This window comes from Arachis ipaensis, chromosome B7 (assembly GCF_059453495.1).
Source record: "Arachis ipaensis isolate K30076 ecotype BB chromosome B7, ASM5945349v1, whole genome shotgun sequence".
In the NCBI taxonomy this organism is placed as follows: Eukaryota; Viridiplantae; Streptophyta; class Magnoliopsida; order Fabales; family Fabaceae; genus Arachis; species Arachis ipaensis.
This window is the reverse complement of record NC_142442.1, coordinates 101,216,409-101,235,342: the sequence shown is the minus strand read 5'-3', so window position 1 is coordinate 101,235,342 and position 18,934 is coordinate 101,216,409. Positions and strand designations below refer to the sequence as shown.

The 18,934-nt window shown below is 38.8% G+C and overlaps 1 pseudogene; it reads right to left on the bottom strand.

Moving 5' to 3' along the window:
- Nucleotides 1–16,798: 16,798 nt before the first annotated feature.
- Nucleotides 16,799–17,984, bottom strand: LOC148553533 (uncharacterized; annotated as a pseudogene).
- Between the last annotated feature and the right edge of the window lie 950 nt (nucleotides 17,985–18,934).

Genomic DNA, 18,934 nt, shown 5'->3' with positions numbered 1-18,934 from the left:
GAAGCATATCTTCAGTAGGTTCGGTGTCCATAGGGTACTGATCAGTGATAGAGGAACTCATTTCTGCAATAAATAGCTTGACTCTGCTCTGGTCCGATATGGAATTAACCACAAAGTGGCGACTCCATATCATCCACAGACAAATGGGTAGGCTAAAGTCTCAAATAGAGAACTAAAATGAATCCTATAACAGACTGTAAGTACCCATAGAAGGAATTGGGCAAGAAGTCTGAATGATGCTCTGTGGGCATACAGAACAGCATTCAAGACCCCTATAGGGACCTCTCCATACCAGCTCGTGTATAGAAAAGCTTGTCATCTGCCAGTGGAACTGGAACACAAAGCCTACTGGGCAACCAGATTCCTCAACCTTGATGCTAAGGTAGCTGGAGAGAAAAGATTACTCCAGTTGAATGAGCTAGAGGAGTTCAGACTCAATGCCTTCGAAAATGCCAAAATTTACAAAGAGAAAGCAAAAAGATGGCATGACAAAAAGTTGTCATCTAGAATCTTTGAGGCAAGCCAGAAGGTTTTGCTGTTTAACTCTAGACTCAGATTGTTCCCTGGGAAATTGAAATCCTGATGGAAAGGACCATATATGATTACAAGTGTGTCACCATATGGATATGTAGAGCTTCAGGATATGGACTCTGATAAAAAGTTCATTGTCAATGGACAGAGAGTCAAACATTATCTTGAAGGCAATATTGAGCAAGATTGCTCAAAACTGAGACTAAATTAAAAGCTCAGCAAAAGTCCAGCTAAAGACAGTAAAGAAGCACTTGCTGGAAGGTAACCCAGCCATTATCAAAAATTAGATGTTTATAACAATTATATAAGTCTATCTAATTTTGTTGTTCATGTTAGTTAATACATTTCAGTGAATAAATTAGGAGAATAGAGGTTCAGAACATAAAGCAGAAGAATCACAGAGAAAAAGAGCTCACTAGCATCAAAATGCCAGTGAAGGGGCGTTTTGGGCGTTAAACGCCAGAATGGCTACCATTCTGGGCGTTTAACGCCAGAAAAGGTATCATTCTTGGCATTAAACGCCAATAATAAGCAGCATTCTGGGCGTTCAGAAAAATGGCCAGTAAAGAATGATTCCTGGCATTTAACGCCAGCCAGGGTATCTGGCTGGGCGTTAAACGCCCAAAATGGCCACCAGATGGGCGTTAAACGCCAGAACAGCAAGGGGAAGGTAATTTCGTTTCCAATTCAAATTTTTTCAAATTTTCATGTTTTAATTCATAATTTTCTACATAAAAATGTTACAAATATTCATCTTTCAATTTCCAATTTCAAAAATTAATAATCTTATAAATTCTTTTCAATCCCTTTTTAAAATGTTTTTAAAAGAAAAACTCATTTACCTTTCCAATTTCTTTCCAAATCTTTTTAATTCATCCAATTTATCTTGTATTCCTTAGGTGCATTAAGAAAAATTCAGATTTAATTTCCTCATATCTTTTTCAAATCTTTCATATTTTACAAATCGTATATTTTCTCAATCACATCTTCTTATCTTATCTTTTTCAAAAATAATTCGAAACCCATTCCCCCGTCCCTTTTAAATACACATTCGGCTAGCCCCTCCTCCCTCATCATTCGAATCCTTCTCTCCATCTATTCTTCTTCTTTCTTTTTATTTTTGCTTGAGGGTAAGCAAATCTTTGAGCTAAAACAAACTAATCTCATGGCTCCCAAAGGAAGACAAACCACTTCAAGAGGCAAGAAAGAAAGCAATCCAAAGCCACTATGAATGCATGATAATTTTTGCACCAAAGAACATGTAGACCATTACTTCAAAATTGTGTGCAGAAGATCAGTGATCCCGGAAGTTAGGTTCAATCTGAAAGAAGATGAATACCCGGAGATCCAAGAACAGATTCGAAACAGGGGCTGGGAAGTCCTAGCTAATCCTGAGATACGTGTTGGAAGAAACATGATCTAAGAATTCTATGCAAATCTGTGGATGATGGATAAGCAAAGATTAGAGGGAACTGCTTCCCACTCTTTTCGGACCATGGTCAGAGGGAAGATTATTTACTTCCACTTTGACAAGGTGAGAGAAGTTCTCAAGCTTCCTCAACTACAAGATGATCCAGAATCCTTTAATAGGAGAATGGCCAAAGATAAAAGGCTAGATCAAGTTCTAGAGGACATATGCTTCACTGGAACCGAGTGGATTACCAATACAAAAGGTGTTCCAAACCAGCTAAAGAGAGGAGATCTCAAATCAGTTGCTAGAGGTTGGCTGGATTTCATTGGGCGTTCTATACTCCCAACTAGCGACCGTTATGAAGTCACTGTGAAGAGAGCAGTGATGATTCACTGTATTATACTGGGGAAAGAAGTAGAGATTCATCAGCTGATTCCTGGTGAAATTTACATATTTGCAAACAAGGAATCTACTGATGCTAAATTGGCTTACCCAAGCTTGATCAGTTTATTATTTAAAGATGTGGGGGTACAGATAGGCGTGGATGAATATATCCCAGTTGAACGCCCAATCACCAAAAAGGTGATGGATGGACCTTAAGTTCAAGACAACCCCACAGATTGAAGGAGCAAGTATCTCTTAAAATAAAGGTTGTTGAGTCCTAACTCTGTGATAACTTTTGTTATTAGAGACCTATTTTAAGAGTTACATAAGCATTAGTATTAGAGTCGTTTATTTTTATGTCTTTAATTTCCTTTCTTTTATTGTTATTTGTTATGTTTGGTTTCTGTCTCATTTTTATCTTTATTACATGATTATTAGTGTTTAGTGTCTATGTCTTAAAGCTATGAATGATTCCATGAATCCCTCACCTTTCTTAAAAGAAAAATGTTTTTATTTGAAAAAGAACAAGAAGTGCATAATTTCGAAATTTATCTTGAAATTAGTTTAATTATTTTGATGTGGTGACAATACTTTTTGTTTTCTGAATGAATGCCTGAACAGTGCATATTTTTTATAGTGAAGTTTATGAATGTTAAAATAGTTGGCTCTTGAAAGAATAATGAAAAAAAAGAAATGTTATTGATAATCTGAAAAATCATAAAATTGATTCTTGAAGCAAGAAAAAGCAGTAAAAAACACAAAGCTTGCGAAAAAAAAGAAAAAAAAGAAAAAGCAAGTAGAAAAAGCCAATAGCCTTTTAAACCAAAAGGCAAGGGTAAAAAGGATCCAAGGCTTTGAGCATTAATGGATAGGAGGGCCCAAAGGAATAAAATCCTGGCCTAAGCGGCTAAATCAAGTTGTCCCTAACCATGTGCTTGTGGCGTGAAGGTATAAAGTGAAAAGCTTGAGACTGAGCGGTTAAATTCGTGGTCCAGGGAAAAAAGAGTGTGCTTAAGAACTCTGGGCACCTCTAACTGGGGACTCTAGCAAAGCTGAGTCACAATCTGAAAAGGTTCACCCAGTTATGTGTCAGTGGCATTTATGTATCCGGTGGTAATACTGGAAAACAAAATGCTTATTAGGGTCACGGCCAAGACTCATAAAGTAGCTGTGTTCAAGAATCAACATACTAAACTAGGAGAATCAATAATACTATCTGAATTCTGAGTTCCTATGGATTCCAATCATTCTGAACTTCAAAGGATAAAGTGAGATGCCAAAACTGTTTAGAAGCAAAAAGGCTACTAGTCCCGCTCATCTAATTGGAACTAAGCTTCATTGATATTTTGGAATTTATTGTATATTCTCTTCTTTTTATCCTTTTTTGTTTTTAGTTTCTTGGGTACAAGCAACAATTTAAGTTTGGTGTTGTGATGAGCGGATAATTTATACCCTTTTTAGCATTGTTTTTAGGTAGCTTTTAGTATGTTTTAGTTACTTTTTATTATATTTTTATTAGTTTTTATACAAAAATCACATTTCTGGACTTTACTATGAGTTTGTGTGTTTCTCTATAATTTCAAGTATTTTCTGGCTGAAATTGAGGGACCTGAGCAAAAAATCTTATTTAGAGGCTGAGAAATGACTACAGATTCTTTTGGATTCTGACCCTTCTGCACTCAAAATGGATTTTCTGGACCTACAGAAGCTCAATTGGTGCGCTTTTAAATGCTTTGGAAAGTAGAAATCTTGGGCTTTCCAGAAATATATAATAGTTCAGACTTTACTCGAGATTAGATGGCCTAAACTGGCATTAAACACCAGCCAGAGACCCTTTTCTGGAGTAAAACGCCAGAACTGGCACCAAAACTGGAGTTAAAAGCCCAAACTGGCACCCAAGCTGGAGTTTAACTCCAAGAATGGCCTATGCACGTGAAAGCTTCAATGCTCAGCCCAAGCACACACCAAGTGGGCCCCGGAAGTGGATTTCTGCACTATCAGCACTTAGTTACTCATTTTCTGTAAACCTAAGTTACTAGTTTAGTATAAAAACTACTTTTAGAGATTCATTTTGTAACTCATGACATTTTACATCTCATATTGTATTTTCTATGGCATGAGTCTCTAAACCCCATAGGTGGGGGTAAGGAGCACTACTGTATCTCAATAGATTAATGCAATTACTATTATTTTCTATTCAATCACGCTTAATTCTGTTCTAAGATATTCACTCGTACTTCAATATAGTTGAGCTCCACATAGTTATTAGGCGATAGCTTGAGTGCGTATCTCTTGGGTCTCTAATCCACAGACCGAGTCTGTGGGATTAGAACCTTCGTGGTAGAGGCTAGAACCAATTGGCAGCATTTATGGGATCTGGAAAGTCTAAACCTTGTCTGTGGTATTCCGAGTAGGATCTGGGAGGGGATGACTATGATGATCTTCAAACTCACGAATGTTGGGCGCAGTGACAGTGTGCAAAAGGATAGAGAGATCCTATTCCGACACTAGTGACAACCGACAGATGATTAGCCGTGCGGTAACTGTACCTGGTATTTTTCATCCGAGATGAGAGATCTGACAGTTGATTAGCCGTACAGAGACCGTGCCTGGTATTTTTCATCCGAGAGGACGGATGGTAGCCATTGACAACAGTGATCCACCAACATACAGCTTGCCATTGAAGGAAGCCATGCGTGTTTGGAGAAGAAGACAGCAGGAAAGCAGAGATTCAGACGACAGAGCATCTCCGGAACCTCAACCTGTTCCTCATTACTGAATCACAAGTACCATTTATTTCATGTTATGTACTTTTCATAAAAGAAATCATTTTTATCATTAATCTCTTGACTAAGATTTACAAGGTAACCATAGCTTGCTTCTCCGTGGGATCGACCCTTACTCACGTAAGGTGTTACTTGACAACCCAGTGCACTTGCTGGTTAGTTGTGCGGAGTTGTAAAAAGTGTGATCGCAATTTCATGCACCAAGGGGTGATCGGCGGCGGTCTGGGGTTACCGGCGGTGGTAGCGGTGGATGGGTGATGGTAAGGATGTTAGTGGAGGGAGGAGGGAGGTGATTGAAACGTTGGATGGAAGAGAGGGGAATAGGGGCACGCGAGGGAGTTAGGGTTCTCGCGTCTAGGGGGTTAATAAAATCAAATCCACGTGTACGAGTGGATCACGCTTGGGAAAAAAGTGCATTGACGCGTAAGCGTCGGAGACGCGAACGCGTGAAACGGGATAAATGAAGATGACGCGTACGCGTGCTACGCGTGAAGCACGCGTACACGTCGACCAAAATTGTGCTAAACACACAATTCCAGCGTCGTTTTGGCGCAACTCTCTGTTCAAAGTGAAGGGGGCTAGGTTTTTCATGCGATGCGTGCGCGTTGCGCACGCCAACGTGTGGTGTGCTAGAAATTGAAATCGACGCGTACGCGTTAGGGACGCGTACTCGTGGCTCGAATTGTGCCTCTAGCACACCAGCCGCACGATTCCATTACAACTTCCTGTTCGTTGGATGGAAGCGCCGAAATCAGTCGACGCCCACGCGTGGTCGACGCTCACCCGTGGGTTGGCTTTTTTTTTTATGCAGAATACAAAATGCAGAATGCGGATGATTATGCAGAAATTATGAATGAACACTAATATGGATAAAATAAAATAAAACTAAGAATAAAAAATGATAGATCATACCATGGTGGGTTGTCTCCCACCTAGCACTTTTAGTTAAAGTCCTTAAGTTGGACATTTGGTGAGCTCCTTGTCATGGAGACTTGTGCTTGAACTCATCTAGGAATCCCCACTAGTGTTTGTAATTCCAATAGCCTCCAGGATTCCACACTAGTTGCATAAATCCTTCAAGCAAGTTAAAGCAAGTGACAACGCCCCAAGAGTGTTGATTACTAGAATGAATTCCGAGGTCCCAAACCTTGCTTTTGCACCCGTCTTCTTGTTGATCATCATCTTTCCACTTGGTTGGTGAGCAATTGGGATTCTCACTGAGACATCCAAACAACTTCCTAGACCCATTCAATCAAGCTCTACACCAATCCTTGTATTTTAATTTGCAGCATGCAACCATATTGAACCTTGCATGACAACTCCTACCACTAACCATCTCCCTCTTACTCTTAAAGCCACAAATATTCCTAAGTTGACCATCCGTCTCAAGCATACCATATTCAAGTGGCATGAGAAAGCTAAGGGATATGAATATTACCCACTTGAATGTTGTGAAGGATGATGGTGACTTAGGGGGAGAGGCCTCCAGCAACTCTGGTAACGTGATTTCAAGCTCCACTCCTTTGTGTTCTTTTTTGACAACTTCCACCTTTTCGCAAGCTTCTTCAATTTCAACCTCTTCCTCTTGGTAGCTTTCTTCCAATTCAATCTCTTCTTCATTGCTTACCAAGGGTATGGGAGGTTGTGCCTCTTCTGCTTTAATCTTCATGTCAAGTCCAATGGAAGAGGATTCAATTGTAGATAAGGATTCATCAATGATTGAATCCCTCTCTTGATCAATCTCTTCAAAGTCTTCAACCATGATATGCCTTGGAGGTTGTACACCCTCCTCAACATCAATTTCAAGCTTCTTGGAGGGAGGTTCTATGGCTGGAGGTTCCCATGGAGGTTCCGCATCTCCTAAGTCTTCAACCACTTCCTCTTCTTCAATAATTTCGGCTTTCTCCGCTTGCTCTAGTACAAAATCCAACTCCTCGTTGATGACCTCCACCTTTTGGGCCTTCTCTTACTTCTTTTGAACTATGAATTCGTGAAACTGATCCATTACGTCCCTAAGACGATCCCTTCTCTCTTGTTCCATGTCACTAGCATAATTGGTTTCGTGTTGCTCTTGGATTGATGGATGTGGGTGCTCTTCCATGGGGGATGGTGATGGGATAGAGAGATCATTATGTGGTTGAGAAGGAAGTGCACCAGAGCTTGAGGGTTGAATATTGGGGTAAATGATGAATCCACATGAGATATGAGGGCTTGGAGAGTAGAAGTGAGACCGGTGAAAGTATAGATGAGTGTGGTTTGAAGCTCCTGTTGCCCTTGATGAATAACACTAAAGGTATCATCTATGGGGGCTTGGAGTGGGTAGGAGGGTTTATCTGTTGGGAGAAAGGGCTTATAATATGGAGGTGGTTCTTCTTGATAAGGGTATGGAGATAGTGTATATTGAGGTAGTGGTTCTTGGTATGGTTGGTGGTTGGTGTGGTGGATAAGGATTAGGGTCATATAGGGGTGAATAGTGGAAAGGGGCCTATGAGTATGGTGGTTCAAATCCATGTTGAGGAGGGGGTGCATAGGTATTTTGTGGTGGGTGTTGATTGTCACGAAGAGGTCCACCATAACTATTCTCTTGGTAAGCATCATAGAATGGTTGTTGATAGTGCCTTGGAGGTGGTTGTTGCCAAGAGGGTTGAACAAATCCTTGTGGCTCCTCCCATCTTTGATTGTCCCATCCTTGATCCAAGCTCTCATTGTAATTTCCTCTTCCTAAAACATGATTGTAACCAAACTCATAGCCAAAGGGGTGAGAATTCATAGTAGTAAGAGAAATAAAAACTAATAAAAATTAATGAAAATAAACTCCTAAAACTAAAAACACTAACATAGAAACGAAAAAGCAAAATTATTTACAATAACCAATAATAAGGAACACGTTTGCAATTCCCCGGCAACGGCGCCATTTTGATGAACGAATTTTTGCCAGTAAAGAATTTCACAAATGAATTCTCGTTACTAGTATAGTTTCTAAACCCACAAAGAATCCTTTCATACAAAAACTCGTTTGTCACTTAAGCAAACCCAATAAAAATAAACCGAAGTATTTAAACCTCGGGTCGTCTCTCAAGGAACTGCTGGGAGGTGTATTTATTATTGGTTATGGAAAAGTATCTTTTTGGGTTTTGAATAAGGAATTTAAATTGCAAGAATTAAACTAATAGTTGAGAAAGGCTCTTCGCAAGGTAAGAGAACTAGAAGTCCTATCCTAGTTATCCTTATCAATTGTGATGAGAATTGTCCATTGCTCCCACTTAGTTAACCTCTAACTATGAAAGAAAATCAAGTGGACTAATCAATTTGATTCCTCAAGTCCTAGTCAACTCCTAAGGAAAGACTTGCTTTAGAGGGATCCAAATCAACCAGCAACTTTCAATTATCAATCATCAAAGGAGTTTGATAACTCAAGAGTCTCTGATAAACCACTATTTTATGGTTTATCTTGTATTTAATTGAGTGGTTTCATCAAGCCTTTACTTACTTATTCACATGATTTGCATGATTTTATAATCCCTTCCTAGTATCGTTTTAAGATTGAAAACTTGCTTCCTAAAGATCTTTAAAAAGAATATTTCAATTCTCCTTTATACCATTCGATGCCGTGATCCATGTGTTAAGTGTTTCAGCCTTCATAGGGCAGGAATAGCTTAGAGAATGGAGATGAAGCTTGCAAAAATGGAAGGAACACAAGAAACTAAGGAGTTGACCAGCGAACACCGACGCGCGCCCATGGCTCACGCGAGCGCGTGGAATGGAGAAAATAGCAGCGACGCGTGCGCGTGCCTGACGCGTACACATGGATTGGAGTCTGCACAAATGAAGCAAACGCGGGACGACGCGCTCGCGTGACAAGAAAAATCGCTGAATGACGTGAACGCGTGGACGATGCATACGCGTGACCTGCGCGATCTGCAAACTTAATAGAAAACGTTGGGGGCGATTTCGGGCCGTGTTTTAACCCAGTTTTTGGTCCAGAAACACAGAATAAAGCCAGGGAAAATGCAGAGACTCAACACACAACTTTACACGACTTCACATGTTCTCATTAGGATAGTTTTAGGTTTTTAGATCTGAATCTAGAGTGAATTACTCTTCCTCTAGGTTCTCTTTACATTCCCAGTTTATTGCTTTTGCTTTTGGATATTGAAGAGTCCTTACCTCCGTTGAAGATACTATTCTAATTTGTTTCCTTACTTACTCTTTTATTTATTCCATATTCTTAATTCTTGTTTAAAGCAGTAATTGGATTATTTTCATGAATTTTTAGTGCAAAGGATTACTTTTATTTTTAATCAATTTTGAATCCCTATTTTATTTAATTTAGGAAAATAGACAAAAGTACACCCGAATTTTCACACGGTAGACAGATGTACTCCTGAATTTTTTAATGAGTCATTTGTACACATGAATATAAAACTCCATTGTCAATTCTACCCCTCTGTGACCTGAGTAAATTTTTCGGCGGTGGTGGAGGCCAGGTGGCACGATATTGTGTGATGTGGCCAATTTGAGGTGACACTGTGGAAAATAGAAATATTCATTATGAAATTTGTTGAAATAAATACAAGAAAAGGAAATAATGAAATCACTGTTCATCTTCTTCCTTCTCTAATTTCTTTGAACTATATGAACCCTAACACAGGGTGTAGACCTTTCATTGGCCTTGATGGCACATTCTTAAAGGGCTTCTATGGAGGACTTCTACTCACTCCAATAGGTCAAGATGCCAACAACCAGATTTTCTCAATTGCTTATGCCGTGGTGGATTCAGAAACTAGAGAAAACTGGAAATGGTTCTTGGAGCATTTACACAATGACTTGGACAACTACAAGGTTCAAGGTTGAAACTTCATTAGTGACCAACAAAAGGTATGCATTTACACATATTAATTAAACAGGGCCTAATTCCGGCTATGCAACAAGTTATGCCTGGAGTTCATCTTCGCTTCTGTGATATGCATATTTGGAATAATTTCACAAAGAGATGGAAGGACAAACAACTCAAAGGGGCTGTGTGGGAGTGTTATCGAGCCACCACAACTCAAGAATTTGATGCTGCAATGTTGAGACTGCAATGGATCAATACTGGAGCATGGGAGTATCTGAACAAGCTTGATCAGAAGCAATGGAAGAAAATCAGCAAGTAGAACTAGCACAATGGCTGCAACTCAAAATTAGTTGCTTTGGACAAAGGAGTATTTTGGTTTTGGTGTTCTCATTTGGACCTGCAAATTTCTTATTGGAGTTTAAAAAATTGTTGTTATCATTTCCTGTGTTAGGGTTCATATGGTTCGAAGAGATTAGAGAAGGAAGAGGATGAACAGTGATTTTATTATTCCTTTTTCTTATATTTATTTCATCAAATTTTATAATGAATATTTCTATTTTCCACAGTGTCACCTCAAATTGGCCACATCATACAATACCGTGCCACCTAGCCTCCACCACCGCCGGAAAATTTACTCAGGTCACAGAAGGGTAGAATTGACAATGGAGTTTTATATTCATGTGTGCAAATGACTCCTTAAAAAATTCAGGAGTACATCTGTCCACCGTGTGAAAATCCGAGTGTACTTTTGTCTATTTTTCCTTTAATTTATCATGTCTTCTTCTATTATTTTTATGAGTATTATATTCATGTCAATGGAGTAGACTCCATACTTGACATGGGGGTTGATTAAAAGGAGACACTTGAGTTGGAAGGCTTAAGTACTGTTTAAAACTGGAAATTGTTGGCTAGTTCTATATTTACTAACACTAGACCTTCCCAAGGGAGAGGACTAGGATTTGCGAATAAGATTTAGCTCAATCACTTGACCTTTCTTTATTTAGTAAGGGTTAACTAAGTGAAAATAACAACATTTTTAATACTACATTTAAGAGATCCCAACAAGGATAGAACTTCCAATTAATCATTCCCCCAGTCAAGGCTTTTTATTTAGAATATTAATAATCATTCTTAGTTTTTGTTGCTTTAATTTACAATTATTTAATTGCTCATTATTCAACTCTCAAATTCTCATGAAAATTCCTAATTAATAAAATAGCATCATTTTCTTGCAACTCGTTGGGAGACGACCTGGGACTCATACTCCCCAGTATTTTTCTATTCTAAATTTTTGTGACACTCTTCTAAACTGGTGAGGCGGATTTTAGCTAGTTAAGAGCTATAGTCGCAATGCTGTTCTATTATATTATAATCTCTTAATTGGCCTAACTTCTGCCTCTCGCCAGTCTCCAATTACTCAACCAAAGTCAAGAATATAAAAATCTAACTTAAAACCCTCCCAAGCATTTTAACAAACACTTGGAAGGCATAACATAAAAACATAGAAAAGTAATAGGGAATGTAAAGTCTAAAACCAATAATTGCAAGCATCAATGACAACAATTAAAGCAAGAAACAATAATCATGAAATACCTCAGATTGTATTAAATAGAAAATCAAGTCCAACATTAGAGTTCAAAAAGCTAAATTGGGAAAATAAGTGAACCAACAAGAGAAATAGATAAACTAAAGGACTAGAACAAATAAGAGTATAAGAGAACTAAATTAAAGCAAAGTAGAAATAAAAAATTAAACAAAGCTAATCCTAAAATCCTAACCTAGAGAGAGGAGAGAGCCTCCCTCTCTAGAAACTACATCTAAAACCTAAATTGTGAATGAATTAATAAATGAATGAATGATGTGTGATTCTCCCATTTTGTTGCCTCTATTCTGTGTTCTCGGGTTTGGAACTAGGCCAAAAAGGAGCACCGAAATCGCCCCCCGCGCTTTCTGCAACTTTCTACACGTGGCACAAGTCACGCGTACGCGTAGGTCAAACGTGCGCGTCGTTTGGCAAAATTCCTTGTCACGCGTATGTGTCAGTCACGCGCACGCGTCACTTGTCTTTTGTGCTAGGCACGCGTACCAGCTCCTCAAAGCTTCATTTTTTGCTTTCCTTCCACTTTTGCATATTTCCTTTCCATCCTCTAAGTCATTCCTGTCCTATACAGCCTGAAAGCACTCAACATACAGATCACAGCATCGAATGGTAATAAAGGATAATTAAAATCGACAGTTTAAAGGCCTCGGAAACATGTTTTCAACTATATCACAGAATTAGGAAGGAATTGTAAAACCGTGCAAATTATATGAATAAGTGAGCAAAGAGTTAATAAAAACCACTCAAATTAGCATAGGATAAATCATAAAATAGTGGTTTATCAGTGCTTCACCCTCAAGCAGAGATGGATCCACACTAACCCTGGGGGTTCAGATCCGGAGGAGTATTGACGACCTCTCAATAAAGGCGCCAAATACTTACAGTCTGCCATTGAAGAGATCACTCACAAGTAAAGAAGACAATAATGCTAGAGTTAATTCCAAAAGACAAAGCAACTCCAATCCTTTACCTTCTTCCTATTACTGATTTCAATAATCCTAAACTCTGTAATCTAACAACTTCTGATTCGCCTGACTAAGACCTGCTAAACTCATGGGATCGACCTTGACTCACTCAGGAATTACTTGGACGACCCAGTGCACTTGCTGGTACAATAGTACGAAGGTGTGGGGATTCGTGCTACCAGTGCCCAACACCAAACTTAAAAGCTTAGCTCGTCCCCGAGCAAAATAGAAATATAAAACAAGAAAATAAAAAGAAAATAAAAGAGAAAGAGAGAGAGGATAGGGGTATATGCTTCGGCCTTTGGGGTGAAAGAAGGGGTAAAATGAAGAAAAGGAATGTGTATGGTGAAGAGTTAGTAAGAGGGAAAGAGTAGTGTGAAGTGTGGTGGGAGTGGATAAAGTGAGGGGTGTTTATAGGTGGGGGATGAGGTGGTTTCGCTCAAGAGGGGAGGGGGGGAATTGAATTTGAATGTGGGTTGTTGGGAAGAGAGATGGATGGGATTGATGAGAGGGGATTGGTGCGGAATTTATAACCCACAAACTAACCAGCAAGTGCACCGGGTTGTACCAAGTTGTACCTTAAGTGAATGAGGGTCAATCCCACGAGGATTGATGGACTAAGCAACAATGATTGAATGATTTACTTAGTTAGACAAGAAAAAAAGAGTGTTTGGGTCTCAATGGCATTAAACTGTAAATTCAAAAAATCAGAAAGCAAGCAGTAAACGGGTTGTGAAATATATGAGGAAAACAGTTAAGGTTTCAAAGATATTTATCTTCCGGATTAACTTTTCTTACCAACTACTTTAATCATGCAAGTATTAATTCATGGCAAACTCTATGTGACTAAACCCTAATTCCTTAGACCTTTTTAGTCTCCTATAACCTTCATCAACCGCCAATTCCTTTGTCACTTGATTCCAATTAGAGGGTTAAGTTTAAAACTAGTTTATGTGCCACAGAAACCCTAATTATCCAAATATAAGAGGATTATATGTCACGTATTCTGTGAAGTCTAGATAATTAGTGATTTAGGAGAATTTGTTTTTAACATGTTGTTCAGGTAAATTGCTTTTCCAAGGTTTACAAGAACTCAATTAGAATAAGGGTCGTACTTCCGTTCCACCTAGATTCATAAGATGAAGAAGGAAAATAATTCTTGAATTTGAAATCAATACATGAATTAAAATAGAAAAGTAATCATATTAATCCATAGAATAAAAAGAGCTCCTAACCTTAAGTTTGCTCAAGGTTCAAAGTGAAAACAAGGATTCCAAAAAACTGTAAATTGCAGAATGAGGTCCGAGAGAAGAGAAGAGCCAAAAGGGCTGATTCTTTTCTCCTTTTATATCTAATCCTAATTAATGTAAAATATATTTTCTAAAACTAAATAATATCTTTTCCTATTTTAAATTAAAATAAGGTTTTTATCAAAATTTATTATAACATTCGTGCAAGCCTTGACGAGACGTGGGAACCATTGCAAATAATTGAGCTGGCACCTAACTTGGAAAATCCCAAGTTAGGCACCACTATGGCAGCACAGCTTGGCGGTTGTCCTTTGATCCTGGCACCAAACTTCAGGATTCCGAAGTTAGGCGCTGCCCTAGCAGCACACAATTTACACGCAAGTCCTTCTTCTGGCACCTAACTCTGGAATAGCCAAGTTAGCCGCCAGTATGGGCGAGCATGTTGGAGAAGAAGTGTATACTATTATACATCATTGGAAAGCTCTAGAAGTTAGATTTCCAATGCCACTAAAGTCATGTCAATTGGACCTCTGTATCTCATGTTATTCTAGTTGGAGAGCAAGGAGGTCAGGATTGACAACATCATTCACTTTCTTCTCTTCTTCTACAAAATTCTTGTAATTCATCTGAATGCTACCTGAAATAAATAGAAATTACACACAACTCAAAGTAGCATTCATAGTGACAAAAATATTTTTAAATCTTGATTAAACTTAACAATTCAGATGCAAATTCACTAGGACAAGGTAGGAAATATGCTCACACAACACAACACCAAACTTGAATTTTTGCTTGTCCTCAAGCAACCAAAACTATTGCAAACTTAGGATGTTAATTTGCATGAGAAGTGAGTGCTTAATTAATCTCTTGTCTCTTCTTAAAGTGGAGTTTATACACTGCAATTCTGAATAGTTTTGGCATCTCACTATCCTTTGAATCAGAGGAATGTCACTGTCATTTGGAATTAGATTCTATATAATATTATGAATTCTTTGGCCTTTTTACCTTGGCATAATCCTTGAACACAACAAACTTTCTTTCAATCTCTTTTTTTAGTTCTTTGCACCTTGAGCCTAGCCGTGACCTTAATTGCTTTGTCTCAAGCTTTACTTGACACGAAAACACCACAAGCACTTAAGTGGGGAACTCTCTTTTAGTTCTGATTTTTCTTTCAGTTACTCCTAGACAGTGGTGCTCAAAGCCTTTGGCATACTCTGTTAAATTCACTTGATCTCGACTCTTAGTGCTCTGTCTCAAGGATTACTTAACACATTTACACCACAAGCATATGAATAGGAAAATAACTCTTTGAGCTTTTAATCATATTTGACCTTTGATAAACCCCAATTTTGTGGTTTATCTTATGTTGAATTTAGGGGATTTCATCAACTTATCTCACATTTATCAACTTATCTCACATTTATAAGACAAGGATTGGATGGAAGAAGTAAAGAGAAAAGCATGCAAAGTGGAGAATTCATGAAGAAATGAGGATTTACTGAACTAAAGGCCACGCGCACGCGTCATCCACGCGTACACGTGAGGAGGAAGTTGCAAGGAGATGCGCACGCGTCAACCACGCGCACGCGTGAGGAGGAATTTGCAAGACGACGCACACGCGTCAACCACGCGCACGTGTGACCCTGATCACGTGACCTCATTAAAGTGAAAACGTCGGGGGCAATTTTTAAGCTTTCCAGGCCCAAATCTAACTCATTTATGAGACTATTTGATGCAGAATTCAAGATTGGACAATGGGGGAGCAATTAGATAGTGTAGAAAACATGCCTTAGGTTAGTTCTAGAGAGAGAAGCTCTCTCTTTTCTCTAGAAATTAGGGTTCTTAGTTTATTTTTAACTTTGATTTAGGTTTAATTACTTGTTTTGATTTAGTTTCCTTTACCTTTCCTTGTTGATTTGCTTTAATTTCCTCAGCTCCTCTTGTTAATTTCTCTTTTGCACCTCTTTTTAGTCTATGAACACCTTTGTTGATTTCAATTTCCTTTAATGCAATTGATATCTTTTTATGTTTCTTTGATGTTTGCTTGAGTTCTTGTTGTCAATTTCTTGCATTGGGTAGTTGTAGAATTTATTAATTCTTGCAATTTACTATGTTTTCCTTTTATGCCTTCCAAGTATTTGACAAAATGCTTGGTTGGATGTTAGAGTAGTTTTTGAGCATTCTTGGCTTTGAAAGAGAAATTAGGCAATCTTGAGTTATTAATACCCAATTAGATTGGTGATCTAGAGTGATTAGTTAGTCTTGTATCCATTAACATTACTTATGGATTGCGATTAATTAAGCCTATTTGACTTTCTCTCAATGTGAAGATGACATTATACCTTTTTCCTATGTTAGAGATAATGAAATGGGATCAGCTCTTGTTAACTATTGTATGATAATTAATGACTAGGATAGAAAGCCTTAATTCTCAATCCTTACCATGAATGTCTCTTTTTATTAGTTGTTATATTTAGTTGTTTGATTTTACATTTCTTTTCATTTAATTCCTTGCCATTTTTATCAGCCCAACACGTGAAACTCATAACTAATAATTGAGCACTCGATTGGACCCTACTTTTTTTTATTTTCTTTTTGTTGTTTCTTTTGCTTCAAGGATTAAGCTTTTGTTTACTTCAGAGAATTCATAATAGTTCTCTAAATTCTTGTTCCTCATGCATCAACATCCTTTGGTTCAAATTCAAATATGCACTGTTCATATCATGCATTCAGAATCGTAGATAATACCATCATATTTAAGTAAATAAGATTACTCTTTAATATAAACTCAATTTCTCATGCAATACATCACTTCTTTTCTTTTTATCTTTAGATCCAAGCTCAGTGAGCGGTACACGAGATAACTTTTTAGAACTAAAAGCAAATAACAGAATTAAAAATAGCAAATCAAACTAGAACCTAGGAATTGAAATAACCAAAGATCATGCAGACACCAAGTTAAATAGCAGAAAACATAAACATAACATAATAATAGCAGAACAAAAATAGGAAGTGAAAAAGGGACTAAACCACCTCAGTCTCCGTGGTGGGGATCTCTCTCCTCAGGCTGTGGTCTATATGGTCCTCTCAGATGGCCAAAGTCCTATCTCAGCTGGGAAAGCTCATGGCGCTGAGTGTCCTATGATGCTCTTATCTGATCAAGGGTGGAGGTAAGATGCTCCCAGCGGTTATCTTGTGTCACCCTCATCTGCTCCATGGATGAATTGAACTACTGCCAGTGGCTATCCTGTGTGATTCTCATCTGTTCAATAGAGGAAGCAAGCTACTGCCAATACTCCTGAGGTGGAAAGTAATGTCCGTGAGGTAATGGAGGATGATCCTGTTGAGCTTCCTCCTCAACTTGATCTTCTCTAGGGACCCTGTGATTTTCCCTCAGATACTTCATAGTCTTCTTAGTGATTGGCCTCTCAAACTGAATAGGGAAGTCATTATCCACCTTCACCTATGCTGCTTCACCTAGGCGGTAAATCAAATGTGGAAAGCCTAGCCTAGCCTTCTTATTAGGATTAAAGGCAATGTTATAAATCTGTTGTGGAATAATGTCATCTACCTCCACCACCTCTCCCTTCATGATACAGTAAATCATGATAGCCCGGTCCATAGTGCATTCAGACCGGTTGTTAGTTAGCATGGTAGACCTTTAGATAAAGTCTAACCATCCCCTAGCTACAGGAAGAAGATCAGTACTCTTCAGTTGGTTCGGTGTCTCTTTTGAACCTATCATCCACTGAGCACCCAAAATGCATATTTCTTCAAGTACTTGGTCTAGTTGCTGATCTCAGTGCATCCTTTCATTGTAACAAGCAGATGTATGATCCGGAGGTGGTACATGGAAGGCATGTCGGATGCTTCTTGGACTAAAGTCAATAACCTTTCCTCTCATATAGCTTTGATAGTTCTTTTCATTGACTCTATCAACATCCTTGTAGGTAACCCAGAGGTTGCTATAGAATTCTTGGACCATCAATTGTCCGATCTCAGTGTGCGAGTTGCACAGAAACTATCACCCTCGCCTCTGAATCTTAAACTGAATTTTCCGGATATTCATCCGGTTGAAGTGCAAATTTCACTTCTGGAGCTACAACCCTCTTATAAGTGACCTCATTAAAGTGTTCCTTATGTAACTTAGAGTGAAACCTCTGTGCATTATAAGAACTGGTGGCTAGCTCTTTGCCTCTCCTCTTTCTTGAAGACACAGTAATTTTTTTGTGCCATTACAGTGAACAGAAAAAAATTACAAGTGAAGCGACAACACCAAACTTAACTTTGCTCTTCCCCGAGCAAAACAGAAAAAACGAAGAGGAAGATAGAGAGGAGAGGAGAAATGAATCTGAAATAATGAAGTAAAAATTAAATTTAAAATTTTCTATTTCGTTTTTTCTTCTTTTTTTTTTTTTGAAAACTAAATAAGTAAATAACTAAAAAAAGAACGTAGAGAGGGGGCGTTGGTTGGAGGGTGTTTATGGGGATGAAGGATAGGGGAAGGGGTTTGAGGCATGTATAGGAAGAGGGAGGGGTTGTAGTGGCTCTATGGTGATAGTGTGGAGGGGCCCTATTCGAAGGGGGTTAATGTGTGTATAGGAGAGAGGCTGAGATAGCTAGAAGAGAAGGATTGTGGGGTATATGAAAGTGAATTGTTGTGTGTGTCTTGATGTGGGACGGGGTCTTTATATAGGAGTGGGAGGGGTACATTGGTTGGAGGGGTGGGTGTGCACGGGCTGGGGTTAAAAGTATTGGTCAAAGGAATATATTGGGAAGGAAAGAAAAAAGGGAAGAAGGCAGGAGCAGGAGTCACGGGTTGGTTTGGGTAGGGGTTATGGTCACAGATGTGTTGGGAATGGATATATAAGAAAGGGAGTTGGAAGGGAGTGGGGCAAGGCAGAAAATGATAAAGGAATCTGTGCAGAGGGGGGGCTGAATCTTAGTGATTTGGGTGATATTTTGGTTGGATTTGGGTGAGATATTGGTGGAATATTGAAGCTGGCACCTAACTTGGTGGAAATGGAGTTAGGCGCCATAGACCCCGTGACACAATGCTTCCCTGGCACCTAACTTCTGGTTGGGCTTCTCTCCTGGCGCCTAACTTGAGGAACTTTAAGTTAGGCGCCATGTGTCCTGATTGTACAGAACCTCCTCGCGCCTGACTTGT